Below are 12249 nucleotides of genomic sequence, written 5' to 3' on the forward strand. Positions count from 1 at the left end.
AAATTCAATCAAAACCAGTGAACATAAATGAACTGCACTACTATACCAAATTCACATTCCAGACTCAATGGAACCATTGAAACATTCATCAAATATAGTTTTGAATAAATATGTGGCCCAGACCTATTGTTTCATTTTTATTAAATAAACCCAGTAGCCCAAAATGAGTTGGGTAGCCTTAGGACCTTAACCAAGGGACCCCTAGCCTAAAACCAATATTCAAGAGCTAATAGCATGTTAAAATTCTAATTCGAGGTCATTTGCTAAGAGTTTTGGTCTGAGACCAATTCCTTAATAATGAAAGATCTAAAAATAGGGAAATTAACCTAAAACCCAAACAAACTATTTGATAATTAAATCTATAGTTTGTCAAGTCATAAACGATCTATATTAGTTATGGGAAGGTTAAAAACACCGGAGATGCACAAGGGATTTTGCTATTGGTATCCCTTTTCAACCAACCTTCGTACTTTACTTCTCAAACAATCAAAACTCAACCTCAATAACTAACTATCCTCCAACCAAAATTAAGGAAAGTTGATACACGTACCTAACCACTACTCATCAATACCACACTGATACCAACACAACCAAGAAAAACTTATTTAATCCAAAGACAATCCAAGGCATGAATTATGCAACCAACACCAACATCCAAATATAAATTTTTTCTATATTTCCAGAGTTGTTATCCACTCTAAACAAAGAAGAAGGTCATCCAAGTCCTATTTGCGCAACCCCATCACACTAAACTCAAAGAACTAAAGTTGATCCACCAAAGTCCATTATGGTTAGCTCAAGGATAAGCCTATAAGGTGCTACCTGGGCATACAAATGCTTATGACTAATGTCTACAACCTACTGCTAATGCTATAATTGGTCTGAATAACCATTAAAACTAATAGTCAGGAGTCCAAAGTAAGAACACTCACTACTAAAAAATCTGTTCTAAGATGTCCCACCAACTAAGGATGATTGTGTGATGTGTGAGCTAATGCTAACACATTTGAAGATTTTAAATAGGAATAATTTCAAAGTCTTAAGGAATTTTTATTGTTTTGTGTTTGGTTTTTTTACAGTAGAAGATAATATGATAGAGAACTGACAAGAATGGAAGCAAAGAAGTTAAAATCAGAAGAAAATAGAGGCAAAGTGTGGATGACGATATTTGTGATAAGTCGTCATCCCTGTGATAAGATATTAAGTTCATCGCCAGCTGAAGACTGAGAATTGTCTTAAGTAGAAAGTTGTGATGATATTTTGTGATTGGCCATCACGGAGCTGATAACGCATCAAGAATGTTGTCAGTCTAAGGCAGCATATGAGAATTGAAGTAGAGCCTTGATGACATTTTGTGATAGGTTGTCAAGGAGATGATAAATCATCAAGACTGTCATTAGTATTAAGCAGCAGGTGACCAAAAGCATAAAGAAAGCTAACCACATTTGTGATAAGTCGCCAGCCTCCTGATAGGCTATAACAAATGTCATCACCTAATCTAAGGAATTTTTGAATTCTATTATTTTGTTTCCATAATTAGGGTGAACTATTTAAATCCTTGTTGAGTGTTTTAGTAGGATTTTGGCACATTGAGTTTTGAGCAATATATTTTTGTTATTTTCTCTCTCTAGTTTCTTGGCTTGAAAAAACAATTACTTTGAAGAGATTTTAATTATTACTTTGGGATTCCTATTGTGATCTAATCTAAGAATCTCTAGTTTCTATTCATCTTATGGTAAGTTTATCTTTCAAAGCATAAATTTATCTAGGTGTTTTGATTATTACATCATGAGCGGCTAAATTTATTTAACCTGAATTATGGGATCTAGGGTTAGGTCTTGATAAGGTGTTGAGTGTTCAAGATTCGAAAGGTGGTAGGACTCCTTGATGATTTTGATGTTTTAATTATTTTTTGTTGGTTGAAAATGATAGATACCACCTTCTTTGATTTACTTGAGAAAGAAATCAAATATAGTAGGAAGTGAATTATCAACAAGGACCTAGAAATACTTCATTTAATAATCAGCGTTGTAACAAGGTTGGTTAACCAGAGGTAAAATCTGGGCAGTGAATATCAATTCCCTAACTCTGAAAGGATTAGGAAATTAAATGGTTAGGTAGGTCGAGAGACATTTATGCATAACTTCGATAAAGATAACTTGTTGTCCTACCTACCGTGAGAATCTTGAACCACTAGTAGCATCTATTAAGTACCAAAAGCCCAAGTGAACATAATTCTAGTTTTTCATAAACTCTTGATTATGAACACTGAATCTAAAGGAACCAACAATTATTTGCTAATCTTCAAAACCCTCCATTTTGTCTGTTCGTGCCAGTTGTTTGAAATTAACTTGTAGCTTTAGTTTCAAACGAGTTTAATCGCCACTCACATTGTTCCCTATGGATTCGACCCCTACTCCAAAGTTGGGTAAATATATTGACAACGACCGCCTTGCACTAAATTGATGTGTAAGTTGAGCGTTATCAAAAATGGCACCATTGTTGGGGAACAATTTGGCATATTGAGTTGGTTTGGAATTTTAGTTTACTTTCTTGAATTCAAACTTGTAAATATTTGTTTAGTTTATTTTTTATTTTCTTTTATTTTTATCACACCTTTCTTGATATGTCAGCCTGGATAGATGTTTTTTTTAGTGATAACAATTCTTGTGATGATTCTTGTTATTATTATGGGGGACCATATTTTGAGGTTTGCTGTCCAAATTTATTTGGAAGTGCATGGAATGGACCTTTACAAAATAATGCAGATACTGTCCTACATACTGTAACTTGGTGTTTGGCTTGTGGTCAAAGTGATCATACTGAAGATATGTGTATTGTCACGATTCAAGTGAACAACTTGATGAAATAAATTTTAGAGAATCAAGAATAGTTGTGGGCAAAGATAAAGAAGTTACCACTCCCACCATGTTTACAGTGGCTAAACAATGAGAATATAAGTAGGACATTAGCCAATGTGAGGAGGAAACTCAAGAATTGCAGCCACTTGATTTCCATCTCGATCTTGAGACTGACATTGAGAAGATGAATAAAATTGAGTGTGTAGTAGATAGTGTAAATTTTGAAGTAGAATTAGTTGGGCCTCACTCGAAGCATTTTTTTCACATTATGTAGATGATATTTTGTCTGTGGAATCATCTAAAATAGTGAAAGAGTGAGAAGATGAGGGACAAGAATCTAATATTATTTGTTTTACACTTGATAAGCTACATAAAAACATAACTCACTTTAAGGTCGAGTGGTTTACCACGCTCAATCCATTACTTGACTTATTAATTTTTGTACCACCCTCTATGATCGAGGCAAGAAGATGGACTCTAAGTAGGGGTGAAATTTATATCCTCAAGATCGAGAAAAACTGAGTTGGGTCATGCCGCAACACTAAATTAGGCACTTATTGGGAGGCAAACCAAGGTATTTTGATGTTCGTATTCATATTATGTGATTGACATCAATCTTTGCACCCATGGTGCCACGGATATGTTTCTAACTCTCTTGTTTTTGTTTGATGCATTGGGGAAATTGCATGATTTTAAGTTGAGGGTAGGGCTACTTGTAGGTGTTGATATATTCTTGGGGTGTTTGTTGTCGTGCCTCTTTTTCCCAGAGTTTTGTTCCTCGTATAGCCAGAATTTATAGGTGTATTATGATTTGTTGTAAAATGTTGTAGTTGACTAAGAGAAATACAAGTACCTTAGGCAGTTAACATGTTTTTGTTGATTTTTAAACACCTCTTCAAGTGGTTCACTTCTTTAACTATGTGATTTTCATTTGAGTGTGACCACTGTATATCTTTGTATGGCATTATTTATAGTAACACAATGATCATTTCTAAACATATGTATGAACTGAATTCGTAGTAGATTACGATATACCTGTGCCTAGTGTGTGTGAGCAACTACTTAGTTCCCTCTATATACTAAAGCCAGAACTTACCCGATTAGTCTTACCTAGGTTGAAGGATAGGGGTTAGGAAAGGATCATAGGTTGTTTTGATATTAGCTTACTTTAGGCTAAATGACCTTCCCTACCTTCCCATTAGATCATAATGAACCCATTTTAGCCCTGGTCCTACTTGGACACTGTACACCTTGACTTAGGCAAATGGCCTAAGTCGAGGGCAGCTATCATAGGGGTGTGTGATATAGAATGACTATGAAAAAAGGTATCATAAAAGAAAAGAATACAAAACTGGGTGCAGAGAAAAAGAGCAAGAAAAATAAAAATCATGAAAAAGATTAATTAATTGAGAAACGACTACACCCATCCTAAATTAGTGTGATCAAAAAAAGAGAAGAGCGAAAAAGGCTAATGAGTGAAACCCCAAAAAGCTATTATAGTGTCAAGGAGGCTTAGTCACTTTAAATACCATCGAGTATCATACCAACCTCTAGCCTATATTACAAGCCTAAGAGTAGTCCTATAGTGATCCTAGCTGACCTACCTGAAGATCTGGGTAATGAATATAAGGGCAAGCCTATGGTACTTGGCATACACTAATTGGAACTTTGTTCTGAGAGTGAGTGTTTTGATTGTCCCCATGGTTACATATATAATTCTTTATATGAGAGGAGGGGGATTTCTTTGCTGTATGGGAACACTGGTTACATTGCTAGTTACTGACTTGTTCGAGTAGTGTAATACTGGTCTATTCATGGTTGTTATAACAGAATTAATGTCGTATCTTGAGTCTTGGGTGTTGCATTGGTGTTCTTCATTGTTCTTGAATTGAGTGACCTTGGAGATAGTGAAAGTGTTTTAAGATAATGTGGATGATTGACTGCAAATATGCCTTGTATTCTCTTAGTTGTATTGAGTTGCTTGAGGACAAGCAATTGTTTTAAGTTGAGGATGTTGATGTATGAGCTAATGTTAACACATTTGAGGCTTTTATCTAATAATAATTGTAAAGTCTTAAGCAACTTTTGTTGTCTTTGATTGTTTTATGTTTGGTTTTGCAGTAGAATCTAATATGATAGAGAACCAACAAGAATGGAAGCAAAGGAGTTGAAATCAAAAGGAAATAGAGCCAAAGTGTGGCTCACTACATTTTTGATAAGTCGTCAGCCCTGTGATAAGCTATCAAGTTCATTGTCAGACGAAGACAGAGAATTGGCCTAAGTTGAAAGTTGTGATGATATTTTATGATAGGCAGTCATGGAGCTGATAAGGCGTCAAGAATGTCGTCATCCTAAGGCAGCACATAAGAACTGAAGCAGAGCCTTGATGACAGTTTGTGATAGGTCGTCAAGGAGCTGATAAATCGTCAAGATTGTCATCAGCGTTAAGAAGCAACTGACCAAAAGCAAAAAAGAAGCTGACGACATTTGTGATAAGTCGTCAGCATCCTAATAGGCTATCACAAATGTCTTCACCTAATCCAAGGGATTTCGAAATTCTATTATTTTGTTTTCATAATTAGGGTGAACTATTTAAAGCATTGTTGAGGGTTTTATTAGGAGTTCGGCACATTGAATATTAAGAAATATATTTTTGTTATTTTCTCCTTTAGTTTCTTGGCTTGAAAAAGCAATTACTTTAAAGAGATTTTAATCATTACTTTGGGATTCCTATTATGATCTAATCTAAGAATCTCTAGTTTCTATTTATCTTGTGGTAAGTTTATCTTTCAAACCATAAATTCATCTAGGCGTTTAAATTATTACGTCATGAGCAGCCAAATTCCTTTAGCTTAAATTATGGGATCTAGGGTTAGGTCTTGATAAGGTGTTGAGTGTTCAAGATTTAAAAGGTGGTAGGACTCCTTGATGATTCTGATGTTTTAATTATTGTCTATTGGTTGCAAATGATAAATACCACCTGCTTTGATTTACTTGAGAAAGAAATCAAATATAGTAGGAAGTGAATTATCAATAGGGACTTAGAAATACTTCGTTTAATAATCAATGTTGTAACAAGGTTGGTTAACCTGAGGTAAAATCTGGGCAGTGAATATCAATTCCCTAAGTCTGAGAGGATTAGGTAATTAAATGCTTAGGTAGGTCGAGAGACATTTAAGCATAACTTCGATAAAGATAACTTGTTGTCGTACCTACCGTGAGAATCTTGTACCACTAGCAGCATCTGTCAAGTATCAAAAGCACTAGTAAACATAATTCTGTTTTTTCATTAACTCTTGATTACGAACACTGAATCTAAAGTAACAAAGAATTATTTGCTAATCTCCAAAACCCCCCCATTTTGTCTTTTCGTGCTAGTTGTTTGAACTTAATTTGTATCTTTAGTTTCAAACGAGTTTAATCGCCACTCACATGTTCCCTGTGGATTCCACCCCGGCTTCCAAGTTGGGTAAATATATTAACGATTACCGCCTTGCACTAAATTGACGTGTAAGTTGAGTGTTATCATAGTGCTAAGCCCAACATGATCACAGAATTTTTGTTGAGCAAACAATCCAAAATTCTGACCAAAACTAAAAATATAGGTCAGGAGTAGAAAGAACCATCATCGAGTGCCAACGAGCTATCACCCTAACATTAATCAACCACAATCTATTTGAACTGAAGAAGATGAAATAGGTAGACAAAGACTATGCTTAGCCATCTTATAAATAGAGGTCCAATTGACACAATTCTGAAAATAATGGTTGCATCTAAGCTCTACTACTCATAGTTGAAATCCCGACGCCAAAGTTGAAGTCACAACATACCAAGGCATAACCAGGAACTCCCAAAGGTTGCAAATAGTTCTAGTGATAACCAAAACTATAAAAACTCAAGGAATGCAACCTAAGCCGAAAATTGGTCAATCCAATACTCCATCTTAGCAATGAATACCCATAGGCACATATCACCAATGAGAAGCACCCTACTAAGTCACATTAGGCAGAGCAAATACCGAAATAATGATTTCCTAAATCCACCCATTTTATTCCAACTTTAATTCAATTAAACTATGAATCACATTATCAAAGGATAGTGAACCAATCTCAACATCAATGTACCACTATCAAAAATGAACCAAGCAACTTAAGATATTGAATTTTTAATTTGTCGACTTAAGTAGCGGTCATAGGAAAGATCACCTATATCTACCACTTTTAACTCCACTAGAAAAAAAACCACATCATGGAAAGATTAGACTATCTAACTCTACACCAATATAAAGTTCAAACTATCACCAAGAGATGAACTAAACTAACCTAAAAGGCAATCCCAAGACCTCTTAATATCAACATCAAGCCACTACTCAGAGATAAACTATCCAACTCAGAAGATCAAATCCTAAACTGGTCAACCTTAAAAATGGGTTATAAGGAGAAGGATATCAATATGTTGAAATATCTACACACGAAAAGTCAAGTCCTAGAATCTCAAACTCAAAAATGAGCAATATAACTAAATTGTCAATTTTAGAACCATAACAGAACCACGTAAGGCCAACTTTGCTTCACATTCATAGCCTACTCAACAAATGATCTAACATCATATATAGATTAGAAAAATGACCAAAATCACCTTGTTATAAGAGAGAAAACCATCTAATTAACCTATCCACCTAGGACAACAAATAAGAATCTCAAGAAAGGAAATTTTAACTAGATAATGCTAGTCTAGCCACCAATCAAGTAAGAATCAATCAATGTCAAATAATGACAACAACAGTAATATAAACATCAGTACAAAGAGTAAGTGGTACTAAAAATGAAAATGAATGACAAGGACCACTCTAGGGCCATAAAAAGGCCAATATTCCAAGGTTTATGAGACTCAAACCCAAATGCTACACCCCCATAGAAATATCAATATTAATCCACTCTATCCACTAATAAAATAATTCATCTATGAGGGTAGTCACATAATCAAGAACGCTACATCAAGGAACACAACAATCAATTCAAACCTACTTAAGGCACATAATCATCGATGGTTACAAAAACCTCAATACACTTGGAAAAAAAGGGTAAAGGCGGGAAATATATTACATAGCTATCATGCTGGAATGCAAAGCCACATTCCTGACATGCCCGAGAAAGTACAAATTTAGGTGGGTCCAAACTTGGATTGAGCATCTAAATTACTAATTGAGGTACTAAGTACACTACCTCTAATTGAAAGAGTCCCAACACCATAAGACCAATCTGGAAGAGCTGGATGACTAATAATCCTATTAGGTGGATACACTCTATACTAGTGATAATCTCTTTCTAGTCATTTCAAACCCCTAAAGCTCTAACCTAGCAAGAAACATGAGTTAACCCTAAATGGCTAACCAACTAATGTCAAGGACACTCCCTCTTGGAATGATCATCCACCCTGCAATTGTAACATACCTTAGGAGCCGTATTCTGGCGAGAGACATATTTTGACCTGATTTGATAAACTAAGTCACATTTGGGGCACTTCCTAAACTAGTGGCCAATATCGTCATAACTGAAGCAAGCTTCTAGAATACTCTGAAGAACTGCACCCATTGATCCATAATGGCTACCATGGCCTAAAGATCCATGACAAACACTACAAATTCTGATAAATACTATCCATTATGATCACCATGACTAATCTAAGAGCCACCTATAGTTTAAGATGCTACCTGTATAGACCTGACAGGCTTCAAGTGAAGCTGACCGCTGCCGGGAGGATCCTTACTCACAAATAGAATAGCAACATCATTATATTGATCACATGGTTTCTTTCTGATACCTCCATAAGTCTCAAAACATGCTCTCTCTATGCCCCTCATGTAATTAATAACCTGAGAGAAAGAAAATCTAGCTGATATCAAATGCTTCGATGCCAAATGAAGTTACAAGCCTAATTCTCTTATAAATACATGCACCATTCATGCTATAAAGGATATTTCATAGGAGTATGTCTAGACCTCTCAAGAAACCCAATATCATATATTGAAACCAATATGGAACCTTGTTGAATACCAACATACCTAAGTCTAGCCTAAGATCTAGTCGATGAATCAGACATTATATATGGATTTAAGGTATTCCTAAAATGGTTTAAAATGTTCAATTCTATATTTTGAAAAACTAAAGTACTCACATACCTTACCGAAGCTTGGGCTGGCCCAATCCTCCAATTGACGTTGAAGATCTTTGATATTAACCTCTAACTCCCTAATATAATATTGTGCTGAAGCTCTAGAAACATGTACTAAAGTCTTATTTTTATCCATCAATAACCTCATATCATCCATTTGTAATAGATAAATTCAAGAATGTATTAGAGGCTCATACAAATATGGACACAATATAAGCAGTCAAGAAGAAAACTTCCTAAAAAGGCCCTGTAGTCTCCTAAATATATAAAACAAACATCTCTAGACCACTCTGATAGACTCTACTAGACACTTAGCTCTTGTACCAACAAATTGATAAGCCTGGGGTCTGATACCAATTTTTTACAACCCAATTTCTTAGGTCATGATGGCACCTACTGTAACCCACCAGTAGGTAACCCAACCCATAGTTTGAAACTTCTAGTAATGGACTATCAAGAGAGATAAATGAAAATAACAAAATAAATATAATAAAGGGGCTAATATATAGAAAGCAACCTTAAGACCTGGTAAAGATAGTGCAATAATTAATAATATAATAAAAGTACAAAATCAAATATCAAATAAATATACCTGTACAACCCATATCTGATATACAAAATAGAGATAAGTCTAATCCATAAGACAGAGAGTAGTAATGCTCATAATGTTATATATTCACCCAAAATATCTTATTCATTTTTTCTTTACACGATGCCCAATATAATGGAAAGAACTCGTACTATGATCCACAGGCAGTGGAAGTGTAATATGAGTACCAAATATGTGGTACTCAATCAACTATTACCAATTGAGCTCCAAATATAATGCAAGTATAAATAAGATAAAAATAAGCCATACAACTATTGGAAGCCATCTAAGATCTAAACATGATAATGCTAAGGGAGTAGTAAGGATAAACCTTTCTTGTCCTATTAGTAATCAAGGTCTAAAGTATAACATCGTATATCACTAGCCAATATTCAAGAAAGAGTGAAGAAGGTCATATAATAGTTTACAAGGTGAAGAATACATATATGACATGAACGGATAAGGAAAGGAGGGATATATAGTAATGTCATGTCTATCTATCTATCTATATAAATAGGATAACTTAAGGTAATAACTAAGTTAACTAACCTAGCATCTCAAGGTAACCTAGTAGAAAAGTAGTGTTGTCATAATTGTGGTCCCTAATCATAATGTCTAACCATGAGATAATTATCTATAATATATTTTATTTTAAATGATAAAGGATGAGGATAATACCCCAACCTCAATACTAGCCTGTAATCAACCTATCATAAACTAAGGAAAAAAAATAGTGAAGTAACTAATTAATATGAACACATAATACCTAATCAAAGGCCCAAAACCTGGAAGGATCATTCCACACTTACCAAATAGCAATCATAGCCTATACCTATGAAATCCCTTCCCCCTAAGGCTTATAGATATAATCACCCAATAACATACTGGTGATATGCAATGCATATGAATGAATAAATTCAAAGTAAACTCATAGTACAATTACTGATCCAAGTGTCATAACATAACCAGTGTATACACCTCTTCTACCTTAACAAGTTGCAAAGGCAAGACCTACAGCCACCTCTCTTCTCTTGCATGATGGATCATAGATGAAGGTTCCCTTTACGGATTTGGAAATATCCACATACATTGACCTAATCCTGATCCAAGATTTCCAATAGTCATCATTATTAGTCTGCTCTATCTAGTACTGGAGATATATATATATAATAAATGAATGGACTCGAACTGTGGCTAAAAGAGTGTAAGTTTGTAAATCCATTTCTCAGGGTCAACTACAAAACTAAATCATCATAATGTAGTATAAATGGTTAAAATTTCTCACGATCAAAGCAAATAGTAGTGGTAAAAGAGTGGGTAAATCATGGATCAAAATCAATCTTGATCTATTTTCCAAAACAATATTTTTAGTTCTAAAATATCATAAATCAGCCATTAAGGTGGTATGAATCACGTTATAAAAGAATTTGTTTTAAAAGTGCAAAGTGGGGATACATCCTTTTTTAGAAAACAATATCAAAAGTATGATTTTAGTTGGAATCATATCACTAAGTGAGCAATGAATGTACCAAAGTTTGTGCATTCCCCACCAGTATCCAAACAATAAAACAACAGCCATCTAAGCATCTATAAGCTAAAATCATGCCTTTTTCTAAGGGTGGAATACTCACTGGTATCCAACTAGTATCAGAACCACGACTCATGCCCAACAGTATAAAACGAGAATAATAATAATACTATAATCTATAAAAATTATAATCTAATCTACCATGTCAATTAGTAAACCTTATACTAAAGGTTCTTTAATATCAACTATGATCTTCTTAAGACCTAGAGTTTAGGATTATATAGCTATAGAAAGTATTCCATCTTAAGGGTTAGTTCACCCCTCTATCCCAAAACTCCAAGATTTGGATAAGTGCTAATATCCTAATAATAAACATGTCCGATCATACCCACCTATCATAAAATAAATACTACATATCATCTTGTGAAGAAAAGTAGATTAAACCCTATCTTAATGTCGAATTATGAATCCTTTAATTATCCATAAATTACTCAACTTTGCACCATGATCTTGCAATATTGCCATACTATTAAATTGTAATATAAATGTCATTAGGATTAAAATGAGACCCATATTTTTATTTAAAAGGTTGGGTCAGAATTCAGGTTAAGAACGAGCCCACGGGGCCCATAATAAAATCCAAAATTGAATCTGTCATGAGGTCCCTCGAAGAACTAGTAATATGTTTCAAATATTAAGCACAAATAGTGCATAAATTAGGGCCAAAATAATCCCCTAAGGTATAGTGATTTAAGGATCGAATTTCAAAGAATTTGCAATGAAAAGGGATGAAAATTAATAGAGAAAATAATGTGAAATAGCCAAGGAGTGTAAGGCTAACTTACCTTAGCTTCAATGAATGATTCCCTACTTCTCCCTCTCTTTAATCTCCCAAAGTGGTGGTAAAATAGTGGAGAAAAGCTAGAAAATCGGGTGAATAGAGATAATTTAGCAATCCCCAAGTGTCTTTTAAGAGGTTGCCAATTTCTTAAGTGACTACCGCTAAAGCAGCTTCTTGACCTCTAAAGTAGTCGGTATGGGGACACAGCTATCATTGTAGTGGTGCCTCAGCTGTTAACTCAATGTCTGCTAAAGCA

The sequence above is a fragment of the Capsicum annuum genome, chromosome 3, assembly GCF_002878395.1.
Source record: "Capsicum annuum cultivar UCD-10X-F1 chromosome 3, UCD10Xv1.1, whole genome shotgun sequence".
Lineage (NCBI taxonomy): Eukaryota > Viridiplantae > Streptophyta > Magnoliopsida > Solanales > Solanaceae > Capsicum > Capsicum annuum.